Source organism: Neomonachus schauinslandi, chromosome 1, assembly GCF_002201575.2.
Source record: "Neomonachus schauinslandi chromosome 1, ASM220157v2, whole genome shotgun sequence".
Classification (NCBI taxonomy): Eukaryota; Metazoa; Chordata; class Mammalia; order Carnivora; family Phocidae; genus Neomonachus; species Neomonachus schauinslandi.
Window position 1 is genome coordinate 183,126,392 of NC_058403.1, and position 12,371 is coordinate 183,138,762.

Here is a 12,371-nt window from a genome sequence, read left to right on the forward strand (position 1 = left end):
TGGAATGATTATAATCCAACCACAGCTACGATAGAATTGAAAGCTCTACAGATGTAAATACCTCCCCTTTCGAAAGTTAACTGAATGCCATGTCTGAAAATAAAAATGTGCAAAACAATGAGTTAACAGGTACACACTGTGCAAAAGGAGTCTCTTCTGCTTACAAAAGGCTTTACCAGAATATTCTCTAAAATGATGAGCTCATTTAAATTATGATTTTTTTTTTTTTTAAATAAAGACTAAGTGCTGCCTCCTAAAAATGCCCCTGATACAGAGTGAAGTTTCCCTGTATTGAAATAGCTTTTATCTGCTCAAGGTACCACAGCTGCTGTGGCAATGTTGGGGGTGGGGTGGTTGCGGTGTACATAGGTGCTAGCGTTGCTTAATGATTTCAGAGCCTGAGAAGCCCAGGTTCAAGCCCTAGCTCTTACTTGTACGTGCTGTGTGTATCTGGGACACCTGCTCAATCTCTCTGAGCCATTGTTGTAAAATGGATCATTTGAGGCTGCAGGAACACACATATACATTATTACATGTTTCTATATTGTTGTCTGTATCACTTAAACATGGTGCCTGGCACGTTGAAATAAGGAATCTTATTATAGTTATTACTGGTTTTCTCCTTAACTTGGAGAAATTCCATTTTTATCTCTCTTGATCCTGACCTGGTCACTTCCTAATATTTCTTGAAAAGCCTTCTAACATCAGAGAGACCAGTGTCCTAAAGTAGGTGGCTTTCCTTCCAATGAAAGCAAGAGCGGGAATAATGCCCTGAGTTCAGAAAGAAGAACAAAAGGACCACCTGTGTGATGGCGTTTGGAAATAACGCCAGCCAGCAGGTGAGGTTGCTCGAGGGTGAGCGCCTGTGCAGGGCCGGGGAGAGCCCGGGGTGAGCTCTGCTTCTAGGCTTTGGGCTGCTGTGAGGGTGATCCCTCTTGAAATGGGCTTGCCTCCTTCCAAGTAGTTATCCGATTAATTCTTCTGTGCAGGAAGTAGATGGCAAGTGTCTTTACTTGGAGCGGGGAGGATAAATGATGGGACCTCATTCTCTCCCTTCGCCTCTATTTTTCACACCCTCTACTTTGCAGTCCTCACACTGTTTCCTGTCACTCTTGTCATTTCCCTCCTTTCTTACTGCTCTGTGCAGCGGGAAGGAAAGGGCATTCTGCTGGACTAAGTAGCAGAGCTAATTCTCTTCTTGTCTCTCATGCTAAGGACTTGAGCGCCCCATTCCTTACTACTTTGTGGTGGGGACACTGCCTATCTTCTGCCTGTCTACTTTCTTTTTTTTAAAGATTTTATTTATTTATTTGACAGAGAGATAGCACAAGTAGGCAGAGAGGCAGGCAGAGGGAGAGGGAGAAGCAGGCTCCCCGCCGAGCAGGGAGCCCGATGTGGGGCTCGATCTCAGGACCCCGGGATCATGACCCGAGCCAAAGGCAGCCGCTTAACCCACTGAGCCACCCAGGCGCCCCCTGCCCGTCTACTTTCATCCTGGGATTTAGGAGGCTACATGACAAAGACCACACTTCCCAGCCTCCCTTGCTACCGGGTGGAGTTACGTCCATTAGTTATGACCAGTGCATGAGGGAACCTACTGGGTCACCATCTCAGAAGGAGGAGGCAAGCCCTCTTCTCCTTTGTCTCCTGCTTCCCAGCTTCAGGGATGTGGCCATGGTGGCAGTGAGGCACACTGACTGTAAAGATGGGGGCGTAACAGAGAAGGAGGAGGCTGGGTCCCTGAACCCACGGAATCTCTGCATCAGCCCTGGTCTGCCTATCCTCAGACTGTTAACCAAGACGGAAATAACCTGTCTCTTGTTTAAGTCACTGATGGCTTGGTCTGTGTGATGACTGACAGACTAGGATCCTGACAAATGAGTGTGTACACACGATGCCCTTGCATTGTGACTAAAGATGTTGTGGAGATCCATAACTCTCATGGCTGGAAGCTGCTGTTGACGCGTCCTGTGAGCTTTTAGCTGTCTGTGGCTTGATCCCCGAGGCACCGTCGAAGACTGGGTGGGAGAGTTGGGAATTAGAGAAATCTGGACTTGAATCTTGGTTTTGTAATTTATTAGCTGTGTGACCTTAAGCAAATTAAACTTCAGTTTCCTCACCTGTAAAATGGGATAATTGTGCCTAGCTCATAGAGTTGTATTTTTGTAAAGCCCTTTGCCAGTTGCCTAGAACATGTAAATAGGTAGATATTTACATCTCATGGGGTTATCCTTAGCAAATAATACAGAGATAGTTTCTGTATGACCTGGAAATCGGTAGGTGTCTATAGGGTTATGGGTGTTGATCCTGAAAATAAGTCATCATTCATTGCTTGGTTGTAATGATTGTGACAAGACCCCCACAACTGGGTCTCTCGGTGCTCTTCTTCATCCTTTTATCCAATATTTGCTTCATGCAGAGCTGCCAGAAATGCTATTATATTAAATTGTGAATTGGTTATATGTTTTTTTTTTAGTCTTACCATGTTCTTTCATTGTATAAGAAGTTAAGGCTTTTATTTCTTTAAAGATGTATTTATTCATTAGAGAGAGAGCAAGCGCACGAGCACACATCTGTGGGGGAAGGGTAGAGGGAGAGAATCTTCAAGCAGACTCCCCACTGAGCAAGGATCCTGACACAGGGCTCTAAGCCATGACCCGTGAGATCGTGACCTGAGCTGAATCCAAGAGTAGGAAGCCCAACTGGCTGAGCCATCCAGGCACCCTGGGTATTCTCATCTTAAAGCAAAATGTCTCTAAAAACATTTGAGTTGTAGGTCACTGATTTTGTTTTGTTAAATGATGCTATTCCAAGTCTTATCTGTTTGGGTCTCCTGTAAGTATTTCTACCTCTAGGAAGGAGCCTATCTCTTCAGTATATTCCTCAGTGTTCTGTAGGCATAACTTAGATAACAGTTGTCATGATGTCTGACCTCTTGGGATGACAGTCCCATTATTTTGTTCAACTGGATAGTGATAAATACCTTCTGGTAGATGACCTTCAGGTTAGTACACCTGTCCAGTGTTTGCAGACAGTAGAAGAGTCTAGGGATTGGAGTATAAATTTTCAAGTTAGACCATCTGGGGTCACATACCAGCTCTGTGCTTATTATCTCTGTGACTTTGGCAAGTTTAAATCTCTGGGCCTCAGTTTCTACATCTGTAAAATGGGGAAAATAATTATGTTTCCAGGGATTGTTAGGATAAGGTAAGTTATTATTGTAAACTGTTTTCACAAGTATTTTCCTCTCTTAATCTCCCAGAAGACTTTATGTATCACCCTGTTACTCTCAGGCATGATCATTTAATGTGCTTTGCCTAATTAATTATAAGTTAAGGGGATATGTGTGACTTCCCAGCATGGTTTGCCATGTTTTCCTGTCCTCCCACCGTAAGCCTGGCAGTGGTCCTAATAGAGGCTGCTCCACCAGCCTGGACTCAGGAGCGGAGACCAGGAGGCAGGCCACAGCCAGTGGAGATGTAGCCCGAGGGAGAAGTTAACCTCTGTGATTGTAAGCAGTGAGCTACCGGCATCATGTGTTATCATGGCATGACCTCTCCTGTCCTTATTAATATGTGTAAAGCCCTCTGCTTGGTGCCTGGCACGTATTAAGTCTTCAACCAACATTAGCTTATATAATTATCTGTCCACTCGCCTTGTATTTGTCCAGTTGCTGGCCCCACTATTAACTCTTTTTAAACCTCTTCATTCTTTTGCTCTTGTTAATTTAGGCATGGAAATGTCACTGGCATTGGCTAGTTTGTTCCTGAAGTTCAAGAATAGAACAACCAAAACATTACAAGGAAAGATGCATTTAGCACAAACAGATTCCGTATTCTTGGTCAGGGCTTGGTAGCTGCCGGTTTGAGGGCCAAATCTGGCATACTTCCTATTTTTGTAAAATCTGTAAGCCAAGAATGATTTTTGCATTTATAAATGGTTAGGAAAAATAAAAACAAGGAAAATACTTTGAGACATATGAAAATTATATGAAATTCAAATTTTACTACCCGTAAGGTTTTGTTTAAACACAGCCATGTCCTTTGGTTTAGGTGCTGTCTGGTTTATCGAGGTTACCTTACTACTTGGTCTCAATGTCCTAATCTGTACATATCATAAGATTATTTTAAAGACCTAAATAAACTATATTTATATAACATTATATTAAAAAATAAGAAACTGTGATATACTCTTAAGTGGGGAAAACCTATATAACAGTGTCATTTGAAATCATTTTTTAATTATTGTTTTAACATGTTGCTGAAAAAATTACTTGAGATGTATATAAACTAAAATCTTAGGTGATCCTGGGTGGTGGGGTTACTGACGATTTTTATGTTCTACACATCTGTGCATTTGGGTGTTTTCTATTTGAGTCTTATGCATTGAGGATATAATTAGAGAAGTTATTTTAAATTAATAAAAGGGTAAGAACATAATAGAAGATAGAAGGAGCCGAGGTTGGGGGGATGGGTGAAACAGGTGATGGGTATTAAGGAGGGCACTTGTGATGAGCACTGGGTGATGTATGGAAGTGTTGAATCTCTATATCGTACACCTGAAACTAATATTACACTATTTTTTTTTTTAAAGATTTTATTTATTTGTCAGAGAGAGACAGCACAAGCAGGGGGAGCGGCAGGCAGAGGGAGAGGGAGAAGCAGGCTCCCTGCTAAGAAAGGAGCCCAATGTGGGACTCGATCCCAGGAGCCTGGGATCATGACCTGAGCCGAAGGCAGACGCTTAACCAACTGAGCCACCCAGGCGTCCCTATCACACTGTTTGTTAACTCACAGGAATTAAAATAAAAATTTAAAGAATTTAGACTACTACACACACACACACACACACACACACAACATAAAGGAGTGGAAATAACTCCATTTATCCCATTGAACAGTGTATTGGGCCTCTTGGGGCCTGGTCCTACATTGCCCTGAAAAGAAAGGTTCTATTCCAGAGAGTGTCTCCTTCTAACCCCATTCCATTATTTTCCGTGCCACCTGGAAACAGAAGCCTCCTGCTCTTCCCATGCATTTTTAGTCTTGGCTCCTGAGCCTGGCATCACCTATGTGCTTTGGAGATTGTGCTTAGACTTGGTGACTTCCTAGAAACCTCCCGAACTCCCAGATGCTGCCTGACCTGTGGTTTCAGCAGTGGCTGGCAGACATGCCTGTTCTGACTTGTGAAACCGTTCGGGCCAGTTCTGCTTTTTTGAGAGCATCCTTCCAGGACTCCATGCCAGAACTGCCAAGTTCCTACAACCTTTGACTTTGAGCATGAGGTGTAATCCACAGAGGTGTTGCATGGAGACCTAAAAAGGGGTGTTGGTGTGGACTTTCCGGAGGGAGCAGACTTCCCCGCTGGTGGCAAGCCTGGACTTTGGGAGAAGGAGTGCCAGTTATCGGTGCCATCTGGCCCAGCCCTGGATTTATCGCTCCCATGCAGGTAGCCTTCCCAGTCTCTCAGGAGCCACCCTTTTTATAAGTGGCATAGTTCTGGAGCCTCCAAGATGAATGTGGCTTATACAATTCCTCCTTTGTTCTCCAGGGCCTGGGCAGACCAAATGCTCTCCAGAAGGCAGCTCAGCAGGTGTCCTTGGGTACGTGTGCTTTATTTAGGCCTCCTTAAGCTAGAGCACATAGTGGACAGCCTACAGAGAAAATGTGGCAGACAAAAAGAAAAAAATCCAAGAACACTGTGTGTTGTTCAAGTCCATCAGAGGGAAACTGATTCACTGTTGTGCATCCCTGGGTCACACTGTGCTTTTGTTCCCAGGATAAAAGACAGGCCGAGGCGGTATACCCGTGGTTAAACACTCAGGTCAGAGTCAAGTGCACCTGCATTCTGGTCCTGGTGCTGCCGTAAACTGGCTGAGTGCCCTTGGGCATGGTTCTTCATATCAGTAGATTTTCTTTTCCTGACTGGTAAGAGGAAGCTGTGAAAGAGCACCTACTTCGTGGTGTTAGGAACAACAACTGAGGTGTGATGTGATGGAGAGTGTCCTGTGCCGTATGCAGTAAGTACACAGGCATTGTAATTATGTATCTGTCCGTTGGCTCATGTAGCCCTTGGAGCAGGTGCAAAGGGCCTATTTGTATCTGTCATCCGTGTGAGCAGTGTTCCTTTTCTTAGACACTGTAATGCCCACAGTTGCGTTTGGGAACAATGGCCAGGACTTAAATTTGTATTTATTCGTAAAAAATCTTCCTCAAATCCAGAACTTCCTGCCATTCTCCTGTTTCACCAAGGGAATAATATTAGTAATCACAATAACAACAGCAGCAAGTATTCAGAACTAGGCGTTGTAGTCAGCATTTTACTCTATTAATCTTCATGATACCCGTACGAAGTTCAGACTTTCATTATCCCCTTTAGGAAAATGAGGCACAAAGAGTTTAAGTAACTTGCCCAAGGTTATGCAGTTAATAAATGGTGGAGCTGGGATTCACTGGTAGACCAGCTGGTTCTGGACCCCTGGCTCTCAACCACCACATGAAGGACTTCCCAGATAGTGACCACTTGGTGGTTTCACCATTGGATCTAGCCTGCTCCTTTCAGAAGAACCAGGCAGTAATAGTTGAGTGTCTTCAAAGCAAGGCTTCACATTGGCCTTGGAAGGAAATGAATCATACTTATTCCTTGAGTGCTTAAAAAAAAAAAAAAAAAAAAATTTCGTGACATCTATGAAATGCCAAACAAAATGAATCAGATTTTTTTTTCTTTTTATAGGAAGGTAAACTCTCTCCAGGTAGCTGAAGATAATAATTCAATGAGGTTTTAAGTTGAGAAATATAAACATCTCTCCTCCTAAATCTTTGTGCTTCCATTTTCCAATCTGTCAGGAGTGAAGGATCTCATTGGAGAATTTTCGAAGGCAAAGTTTCTCAACCTTGGCACTATTGACATTGTGAGTCAGCTAGTTCTTGGCTTTGGGGCTTATCCTGTGCATTACAGGATATTTAGCAGCATCCCTGGCTTCTAGGTGACCCTTTAGATGCCAGAAACACCTTCTCCTCCCAGTTGGACAAGCAAAAATGTCTCCAGAGATTCCCCACTGTCCCTTGGGGAGTGGAATTGTCATTGGTTGGGAACTGCCACTTTGAAGTCCCCACTAAATGCATCTTAGAATTTGACTTCTGTCACTTGCATAGCTGGGCAGTGTGGTCATGGACATGCCTTATGAACCCTCTCAGCTCTAGTTTCCTCACCTGCACCCAGAAGGGCACATTGAGGGGCACCTTGGTGGCACAGTTGGTTAAGCCTCTGACTCTTGGTTTTAGCTCGGGTCATGATCTCAGGGTCATGGGATTGAGCCCTGTGCTGGGCTCTGCACTTAGTGGGGAGTGTGCTCAAGAGTCTCTCTCTTCCTCTGCCCCTCCCGCTCATGCTCTCTCTCTAAAATAAATAAACAAATCTTAAAAAAAAAAAAAAGGGCACGTTGATCCCTTCCTGAAGGGTGACTGGGAGGCTAACATGAGGAAACCTAATTAAATTATAGTGGATGGTTAATAAATATACATACATATTTTTAACTGTCCTTTTCCTTCCAGCTTCAAAATTCAACAGTTCCAATCATAATTATAGTACTTCGTTTCACTCCAGATGCTAACATATGTATGTGATAAATCATTTTATGTTTTTCTGGAAGACCACGCCTGGGAATGAAAGTTGAGAGTGATTTTTCTCCTTTTTCTTTTTTCGCTGAATTTATGTACTCCTTTCTTTTTCTACTAATGCAGAAAAGTCTTCTATTTTATTCCACGTGAAGGATTGCTTCAAAGAAGATCAAGGCCATCCCTTTTGAATATCCACTAGCAGTTAAGGAGGAAATGAGTTTAAATAACAGTTCCTGGGATTTAAGTTAGATACAGGAAGGAACTTTGAGACAAAGGTATCCAACACGGGACTTCATTGCCAGAGCATGTGATAGAATTGTCTTTCTTGGAGACTGGTAAAACCTAGAAAGCCATTGATCTGGAACAGTCTGGAGAAAGACTTCCAAATTTGGAAAGCAGTCTAAACCTTGCATGTGTACCCTTGAAAAATCTGCAAGTTCCACTTCTGGTCTGAGCTTCTAAGAAAGATTCTGGAATACTTTGGCAAGTAGGTCTTATCCTCCTTCCCAGGTAGTTCTGCCCCCTCTCTCCCTTCCCCTCGCCCCGCTTACCACTTGCTAAAAGAAGAACTCGAGAAACAGTTGGCTGAATTTTAGCACTTAAGACCTTGATGAAGGCAAAAACAAAACCAAGGAATCATTATTCCCACTTTGTTAGCAATTACTTATGGTTTGAACATAACTTTGTTATTGGAGACCTGGCCACACAGTGCCATGTTTCTTCAACAGCTGGACCATTGCCTGAATTCCCACTGTGTTTGCTGAGTCACCCTTGCAGCTTCTGAAAAAGATGAATGCTTGGGCGCCACCTCTGGGTTTCTAATTCAGGAAGTTTGGGAGGTACCAGACAACTGTGTTAAGCACACACACACACGATTCTCATCATGGTCTTAATTCTTAAAAGTATGGACTTTGGATCTTAGATGTTTCCTGTCTATGTTTTTCCTCCTCAGTAACGTGGTGATGGTAATAATAGTCCCGACCACACAGAGCGGCTGAGATGATGGTACAGATAATTTAGACCAAGTGCTTAGCACGGAGCCCAGGAGAGCTGGGGCCTCAGTTTCCCTGAGCTGGTGTTACACTGTCATCATTTCTGCCTTAGAAACCTTGGGCTATTCTTGACCCCTTCCTTTAATGATTTCATTCCTCATTGTCCAAACTACTTGCCAGATCCTCTTCATTTCACTTGTAACTTACCCCCTTTCTTCCCCCCCCCCCTTTTTTTTTCCTATTTTTATTCCTCTAGTACATGCCTGGCCCCGACAACAAGCAGCCTCTTTACTGCTCTTCCTGCCCCCTGCCTTCCTGTATGTTCTCCCACATGTAACCACAGCGATCTTTCAAACCTACCTTGGATATCATTCCCTAGCTTAAAACCCTTCATTGCACTTAGGACAAAACCAAATTCTTTCCAAGATTTACATGGCTTTGTGTGATCTGATTTGCCAGCAGTCAATTCATGCCACTTTCTGACCTGCCTACTGTATTTGAGCCACAGTGATCTCTGGACACATTCCAGTGTACTTCAATCATGCCAAGTTTTTTTTCTGCCTCAGGACCTTTGCACAGGACTTTTCCTGCAGCTCCCTGGTTCTTCACATAGCGACCTCATTCTGACTTCAGGGCTCAGCCATTACTACCTCTTCAGATAGGCCTGCCCAAACACACCAATTCATAGGCCATATTTTACTTCTCATCATTTGCATCTCAGCTTTCCATCTCTTTCCTCATAGCATGAGGCACTTTGTAATTATTAGGTAACCCCCCCCCCCCCCCGCCGAAGTAACCCTGTTTGTTTTACTCACCAACCTGTCCCCAGCACCTAGTTCAGTGCCTGCCACCGAGTTTATGCTCAGGAAGCACTTCTGGGGTAAGGGAATGAATGGTAAATGAAGGGGTGAATGAGTTTACTTGCTTATGTATTCATTCCCACATCCACAGACACTGAATAGCTCCTGGAGACAAGTCGTGAGCTGGGTGCCTGAAGGGAGGAAGGGATAGAGTGATGTTATCTAGGGCGTATGGGAGTGTTTTAATTTTTCCAGAGCATTTGGACTGATTTTACTTTTTGGACATGGCGAGTTGTGTAATTATGTCATTTTTCCTTTTCCACATCGGCTGCTACAAATTTAGAGCCAAGTTTGTGGCCCATACATCTTCTCGGTATGCAGTTTAGCCTCATTCTTGGATCCGCTTTATGTCCCCGTCCTCATTTCTCTTTTCCTTTTGTTCCTATTTTAAGTTTATGCCATCTTGTATTTTATGTCTTTTCATAAGCTGCCTCAAGTTCTCCCTGAAATAAGACAAAGTATATATCAATCAATATATAAAAACGTGAAGAGTTTTATGAGAAGTATAAATAAAGTGCTTCTTGCATTAGAGGTAGATCTTTCGCAGATGGCTCCTGGGAGCTCCAGGGGGTGGAGACGAGAGGTGAGAGCCTTCTCCAGGGGAGACCTGAACACTTAGTAGGCACAGGAAATAGGACTTGAATTGAAATTAGAGAGGGGGGTGGGGATTAGATTCAGGTAACTGGTTATTTTGCCTGTTTTGACTGTACGCTGGAGCTCTCGAGCTCCTGTTGTTTTTTCCCATTATCTTCTTTCTCTAGAAGCACCATATAATTTTCAAAATAAGCAGGAGTCACCCACTCTCCTGTCTCTGAAAGCTCCATGCAAGCTTCCACGTAACTCTCTTTGTGCATTCTTAGCGGACCACGACTTTGGTTTGAAGAGCAAGGGGTGGTAGCTTCTCCGCCTCTGTCTGTGGTTGCATTTGCTTGCAGGGCTTCAGATTGAGGACTGGACCGAGAGGGGAATCAAAGCCCTTTCCTGAATCAGGGTAGCTGTGTCTGTAAAATGCCTGGAAGGGCGGTGAGCTCGCCCTTCTTGCAGCTCTAAGCACTCCAGATGCTGCTGACGTGAAGCTCCGCGTCTCTAGCCCAGACCTCTGCCCGGACGCAGTGGCCGTCTCCGCCCGACTCTCCTCTTGGATGACGGCTAGACGAAGGCAGCTTAACGTGGACAGAGGTGGATCCCTTGTCTTCTCCCTGTTCGAGCTGCAGCTTTGCCGTGTCCCTCGATGACCGTGTCATTCATCCCATTTCTCAGACCAGAAGCTTGGAGGTCATCTTTGACTCTTCTCTTCCTCTGACAGCTCACGCCCAGCCCACCAGGAAGTGCTATGGGCTCTGCCTGAGGAATACGCAGACTCTGGCCGTGACCCCAGCACCCCCCTGGTCTGGTCACTGCCGTCTGTTGCCTGGGTTCCAGCAAGAGCCTCCAGAGGGATATTCGGAAGACCTAAGTCAGGTCTTGAGTCCACAGCCTCCAGTGGCAACCCCGTACTCCCATAGTCTAAAAGCCAAAGTCCTTCAGTGACCTTGGGGTCACCTGCGGGATCAATAGACCCTTTCCTCACCCTGACTTCCTCCCAGTTCCCACATACCACCACTCGCTCAGACTCACTGCTCCAGTGACACCAGACTGCAGTTCCCCGAATGTGCTGGGCCTGCTCTGGCTTGAGGACCTTTGCATCAGATTTCCCTTTTGTCTGGAATACCTTGACTTCCTTAAAGTCTTCGCTTGGTCGACCTGGACGATCTCTTTCTACTTCCCACCACATTCTTCCCTGCGATTCCCAGTCTTTCTAATATGATTTTTTTTCTTTCATGCAGAGCACTTAACCACCTTCTAACACAATATGTGGTTTACGGATTTCTTTGGTCTCTCTTTCTTGTCAGTGTATCCCTCTCCCGCCCTGCACTAAATGTAAGGGCAGGAATCTTGTTTGATTCACTAATGGATGCCAAGGACCTAGAATAGTGCCTGACACGTAGTAGGCTCTGAGTAATCTTTGTTGTTAATAAATGAAGCATTAGCTCTTCTCAGGCGAGAGTGCTTTTCATGACTAACCATCGTTTGACCCGGTCCACTGTCCCGCTGGAGGGAACACTCTATAAAGTCTTAATTACACTGATGAAGCTGGGGCAAATTCCTCCAAAATAAACTGTGGCTTAACAGCACCCTGCATGTGAACCTTGCATGATTCTTTAGTAACCTCTCTTCTGGAGCCTCCTGGATCCATCTGGAAACCATTCCAGCAAACATCCATCCTCTATAATAGATCACAATTTTCCTTTTTAATACGACTCTGACTCCCCAGAGCCTGCAGCCAGCATCGAGATGGATTTCTTATCTCTGTTGCTTCATTAAGAGTGTTCATGTTTGGTTGCCAATGCTACAGTCCTCCACATGCAGTTTGTTGCAACAAAAGAAAGCATCTGCCAAATGATTTGTCAGCATATGTTATAAAGCCACACAGGCACTCTTTATGTAACTGGAAAATACTGATCCCCATTAGTGACAGATGAAAGACCAGGAAGGAAAAATGGTATTACTTTCTTCAAAGGAACTTGGAGGGTTGGTGCAAAGGTGTAGGGGTGGGGCGAGGAGAAAGAGGGGAAAGGGAGAGAGGGAAGAAAAGGAGCAGACTGTAGGTGAGGGGATAGAACTCTGGAACCACGAAAACTTAGCATCATAGGGCCTAGCTATTTATCTTTTAGACACCCAGCATTCTTCAAGGTAATAACCTTTCCAGGCTGACAGCTGGTCTCTCGAGCCAACTCTAGGGAAGAAAAACATTCATAGACTTTCTAAAATGGCAGTGACCAAGGCTGACCTCTCAAGGAGCACAGTCCTGCCCTCCTACTGTGCGGAGCGCCCAGGCGGGTGGGTGAGCGGGAGGCCTG